Source organism: Oncorhynchus keta, unplaced genomic scaffold (genome assembly GCF_023373465.1).
Source record: "Oncorhynchus keta strain PuntledgeMale-10-30-2019 unplaced genomic scaffold, Oket_V2 Un_contig_2262_pilon_pilon, whole genome shotgun sequence".
Lineage (NCBI taxonomy): Eukaryota > Metazoa > Chordata > Actinopteri > Salmoniformes > Salmonidae > Oncorhynchus > Oncorhynchus keta.
In genome coordinates this window covers 243,509-249,508 of record NW_026282989.1, presented here as the reverse complement: position 1 = coordinate 249,508, position 6,000 = coordinate 243,509, and the positions used below count along the sequence as shown (strand labels likewise).

The following is a 6,000-nucleotide window of genomic DNA, read 5'->3' as shown; positions in this document are numbered from 1 at the left end:
TAGTTTGCATGTTGTGGTCGGAATTTACTAGGTGACGAATGGAGGAAGACAGTCCTGGATGGGACTGGAGCGGGACTGGATGGGGACTGGTGGGGTGGTGGAGGGGAACTGGATGGGGACTGGAGGGGAGGTGGAGGGGACTGGATGGGGACTGGAGGGGAGGTGGAGGGGAACTGGATGGGGACTGGAGGGGAGGTGGAGGGAACTGGATGGGGACTGGAGAGGAGGTGGATGGGAACTGGATGGGGACTGGAGTGGAGGTGGAGGGGAACTGGATGGGGACAGGAGTGGACTGCACAGCACACAAAAAAAAGTCCCAAATGGCACCCTATTCCTTATAGGGCCCTACTGCCTATAGGGTTATGGTCAAAAGTAGTGCAATATGTAGGGAATATGGTGCCATCTGGGATGCATCCCCGGAGACTAATAAACATGAACAAGGCCTAACCCGAAACCCCCTTCACACACTGGCCCATGCCCACCTCTGCTGGATCTGGGGTCATGGATCGGCCTCCAGCCATCGGACGACCCACAAACAGGATGTCATCTGGTTGTCAGCTGGTTGGATTGACTTCATATTAACCAGTTTCACCAGGTGCTACTAATCATACTTAACCCTTGAGTGAACACGGATGATTCAGTTGATACATTTTCTTGGAACGGTACATTGTTGGATTTCTCATTAAATATGAAAATTATTTTGCTTTGAAGTGACACACATAATGTCATGGCATTTTACTTCCGGAGAACGTTGTAGTACACTATTGTTAATTGCAAACCACAGAAATTGTGAACTTGGTCTTGCCCTTTTATAAGGACACAGACAGACTATTCATTATCTATAATTTTATGATGTAATAAGCATCCATTATTTAAAAACCATGAAGGTTAGATTCAAATGTATAATTTTCTTGCCAAAGCGTGAAACCATGACAGCATCTGAAATGGCACCTAATTCCCTTTAAAGTGCATTTACCAGAGCCCTATTGGCCCTGGTCAAAACAAGTAAGTGCACTATAGGGAAAGGGGTGCATCAGGGCGGTGGTGCTTCTATTAAGTGAAATACGGTAATCATGTGATCTGGAGCTGTGAGTTATTGGTACCATTTGAATTCATTGTTTGTGTGCTCCAATAGTTGCAGGTATGACTGGAGAATGCACCTACGCCTGTTTCCTACAAAATGGTGGTGCATTTTCTGTTCTGATGAGAGAATGGAAAGACGGGGAGAATCTCAAATGATTTTACTCAATGCCTCGTGTCCTCTCATCTCCTCCTTTTGAAAAGGGCACAGGTAATCAATGATAGGAGTCTAGGAGTGTGCTTGAATGAAATGAGACTTTCCTTCTCAACTAGCTCGTCATCGGTCATATGACATTTACAGAGAAGGAAACCCGTAATACATGTGTAAAGTGGTCAAAATAAATGCAGCTAGTTGTGCTAGACATTTCATAGATAAAAGGATAAGTAGTGTATAATTTCTAAATGTGTGCCTGCTTCTTTCCTCTGATTAAACAACAGCTGATTCAAAGGGGGTGTGGCAAATTTCCAAACTCTTTTGTTTACAAACTCTGTGGAGGATATGAGTACAGTGCACTTCAGTATCCACAGATGGGGGTAATGGGGGACAGGAGCAAACTCCCCTGTTCGCCTACTAACGAATTTACTCTTCTTGACCACTTGGACACTTATCGGTTTCCAGGTCACAGAGGAGGACAGACCTTTCCCCAATTGAGAATCTACCCTTGATTCCTTGCATCCTCACTCCTTGCCTCCTCCTCAACTCCCATTGGATGAAAAGGTCAGGGATCCCTTCCCTATGACCTTCTCATCCAATGGGTTTTGAGAAGGAGGTGAGGAGACAGGACGTGAATAAACCAAGAATTGAAATCGAGATTCTCCAAGAGACAGATGCTGTTTATTCAAATCAGCTGGTTTGGTGGCTGTGTGGACTAGGAGACGGCTGGTTTGGTGGCTGAGTGGACTAGGACACGGCTGGTTTGGTGGCTGAGTGGACTAGGAGACGGCTGGTTTGGTGGCTGTGTGGACTAGGAGACGGCTGGTTTGGTGGCTGTGTGGACTAGGAGACGGCTGGTTTGGTGGCTGTGTGGACTAGGAGACGGCTGGTTTGGTGGCTGAGTGGACTAGGAGACGGCTGGTTTGGTGGCTGAGTGGACTAGGAGACGGCTGGTTTGGTGGCTGAGTGGACTCGGACACGGCTGGTTTGGTGGCTGTGTGGACTAGGAGACGGCTGGTTTGGTGGCTGTGTGGACTAGGAGACGGCTGGTTTGATGGCTGTGTGGACTAGGAGACGGCTGGTTTGGTGGCTGAGTGGACTAGGAGACGGCTGGTTTGGTGGCTGAGTGGACTAGGAGACGGCTGGTTTGATGGCTGTGTGGACTAGGAGACGGCTGGTTTGGTGGCTGAGTGGACTAGGAGACGGCTGGTTTGGTGGCTGAGTGGACTAGGAGACGGCTGGTTTGGTGGCTGAGTGGACTAGGAGACGGCTGGTTTGGTGGCTGAGTGGACTCGGAGACGGCTGGTTTGGTGGCTGAGTGGACTAGGAGACGGCTGGTTTGGTGGCTGAGTGGACTCGGACACGGCTGGTTTGGTGGCTGAGTGGACTCGGACACGGCTGGTTTGGTGGCTGAGTGGACTCGGACGGTTTGGTGGCTGAGTGGACTCGGACACGGCTGGTTTGGTGGCTGAGTGGACTCGGACACGGCTGGTTTGGTGGCTGAGTGGACTCGGACACGACTGGTTTGGTGGGTGAGTGGACTAGGAGACGGCTGGTTTGGTGGCTGTGTGGACTAGGACACGGCTGGTTTGGTGGCTGAGTGGACTAGGAGACGGCTGGTTTGGTGGCTGTGGGGACTAGGAGACGGCTGGTTTGGTGGCTGAGTGGACTAGGAGACGGCTGGTTTGGTGGGTGAGTGGACTAGGAGACGGCTGGTTTGGTGGCTGAGTGGACTAGGAGACTGCTGGTTTGGTGGCTGAGTGGACTAGGAGACGGATGGTTTGGTGGCTGTGGGGACTAGGAGACAGCCGGTTTGGTGGCTGTGTGGACTAGGAGACAGACGGTTTGGTGGCTGTGTGGACTAGGAGACGGCTGGTTTGGTGGCTGAGTGGACTAGGAGACAGCCGGTTTGGTGGCTGAGTGGACTAGGAGACGGCTGGTTTGGTGGCTGTGTGGACTAGGAGACAGCCGGTTTGGTGGCTGAGTGGACTAGGAGACAGCTGGTTTGTTGGCTGTGTGGACTAGGAGACGGCTGGTTTGGTGGCTGTGGGGACTAGGAGACAGCCGGTTTGGTGGCTGTGGGGACTAGGAGACTGCTGGTTTGGTGGCTGAGTGGACTAGGACACGGCTGGTTTGGTGGCTGTGGGGACTAGGAGACGGCTGGTTTGGTGGCTGAGTGGACTATGAGACAGCCAGTAAAGGTAATCCTTGTGTTTTTATTGTGGCTTGATTATGTATTACATTCATACACACTAACTACCTTTTTAGCGTCTATTCATGAAGGTATCTTTTGTTAAGAGCCCCGATGCTTCTACACCTGCATTGCTTGCTGTTTGGGGTTTTAGGCTGGGTTTCTGTACAACACTTTGAGATATCAGCTGATGTACGAAGGGCTATATAAATAAATGTGATTTGATTTGATTTGATGCTTGTCCTGAACATCGCTTGCCGAACGGTTTTGGAATCATAAGAAACATATCTTTTTTTATATCAGAGAGAAATAATCATCATAAAAAATGCTGAATTACTGCACATCTTTATAGAGTTAGGGTTAGTGTTCCCACACGGCCATATCTCCATGTTACAGCACTTGTATACGGAAGACAAACTGAAGATAGAGGCGACCACCTGTGCTAATTAGCTATCTAGTGTGCGCGAACACCTGTGTGTAAGCGTAACTACGGAGGAAGTGTAGTTTGTTGGCTGGAGACACAGCCGTATGGATCTGTGCAAACCTGCTACAGTAAGTCTACCTTGTTTATTTGATAGCTTATTTCTCGCTCATATGACATTTAAATTCCATATGTTTCGAAAGCAATGATTTGTTGGGATTGTACTTCACATGGTTCCACCGGTAAGTGATGCTTATAGCCCAGAACCCTTGAGATGAGGCAGAATGCCTTATTTAATGCTGTGGGCTTTTGAGATGAAATTTATTACGTGAAGAACCATGCAGAGAATAGTGCCATTTTTTGGGACAAACACATGTGAGTTTCCATGTTTCAGGATTTATTACAGAATAAATATGTATTGATCATAGACATAGTGTATTTATTTCATACATGATTCTTTATTTAAACCTAGATTCGCTGACATTTCAGCACGGTCCTTCAAGGTTACCATGGCAAAGAAATAGAGTAGTCCCCATACTGCACCACACAACCATGTGTCACTAATGGCACCATGTTCCCTATGTAGTGCACTACTTTACCATAGTGCATTACTTTCGACCAGAGCCCTGCATGTGTATGGCAAGGGTAGGCAACCCTATTCCTGGAGGGCCGCTAGTTGTTCCAACTAGGCACCACCCCTGACCATCTGAGATAATTGATCAGTTCAGGATGGCCAAAATTCAACACACTTGGTCTTCCAGGTTGGTGTGCAATAACAAAGTTGAAAACTTGTTTCCTTTCACAGGTATTACAGTTTTAAAGATGATCTGGGCCTGGGTTGATCTCAGGCATGACCTTCTCATCCACTGTGTTCAAAGACCACTGGAAGGTAAAAGCATGATTGTTTCTGACAGACCAACCGATCTGACCTTTATAGGTCTTGACCCTGGCTGGATTGGGTTGTGTTGTTTTGTTTGGGCTATGTCTGATCTGATGAATGACAATATTGATAGATTCACTATTTATTTAATTTAATAGATATTGCTATATTACATTTGCCAAAGTTTTGGTCTTATCATATATGCTTGGACATTTGAGATCATTTTTGCATGAATCTCCTTGCCGATATTGCTGAAAATATATTATATTGTTTGCAAAACTGTAATGCGCTCAATATCTACTCCTGTGTCTTATTCGAATCAGTATAATTTCCTATAGCCAACTTTGCTTTTAGGCTCTCTCATATCCATGACTTTGTTATTCCGATATTCTCATCATGGGCTCAGAGAAACACCTGCTGCTCGAGCCCTGAAAGCTCTCTAAGCGTCAGGTTTCCGTAGCAACAGGTCCTTCACCGAGGCTTCCGGTGTTGTCTCACATGTCCAAAGAAAACATTGTAGCTATCCTTTTTAAATTGGAAACATATGACTCCATGTACTTTTGCAACTAACCATCATTCGAAGTGTGCTGCTGCAACATGTTCAACTGAGGGTGAGCATACACGTATGTGATAATTCTGTATTGAACGACGCGCGAAACTAAATTGGTGAGCAGGGAGCTCGAACATAGAGGCGCGAGCAGCAGATGGCCCTGTGTGTCGTCAGATTATATCCTAGTTAAACCCAGGGCCTTGAGCATTTCTAGAGCGGGGGCAGACGTGGTGGCAGACGTGGTGGCTGTTGCTGAAATAGTCTACGGTTACTTTGTGTACATTATAATTGCGAATAAATGAATGCATGTAGCCAGGCATTATCATGGCCGTGCCGTAATTGCCTCCACTCGCCATAGGCTATAGTTGGTGATTGGAGAATAGCAATTATGTCCTCCTTGTGCGAACGGAGACGACGTCGTAGTTTAATAAAAATGTATTGGCTACCAAATTCATTTTACGAGTGGTAAAATATAATGTGTTATTAACTGTAGAAAACAAACGCATTCTTGACATTGTCTACAGAATGGGAGCGCCTGTGACTCATTATATTCTCCACAGTCTATTCTAGATTCTAGAGACGATGGTACTATACACCGTTGGCACTTGACATTTATCACCAGAGAACACACCAGTATCCACCAATAATTCGATCATCAGACCTATGTATGAACTGTGTGAATGACACATGCCATGGACAAGGTTGGTCTTTGAGTCCTACGTTT

General features: G+C 46.9%; 1 protein-coding gene across 1 annotated transcript in view; it reads left to right on the top strand.

Moving 5' to 3' along the window:
* Positions 1–5,192: 5,192 nt before the first annotated feature.
* LOC127921582 (protein eyes shut homolog) overlaps positions 5,193–6,000 on the top strand; it is a gene marked incomplete at its 3' end in the record, with an annotated part of 213,306 nt that continues 212,498 nt past the window's right edge. The window contains 1 exon segment of the mRNA XM_052505176.1: positions 5,193–5,337.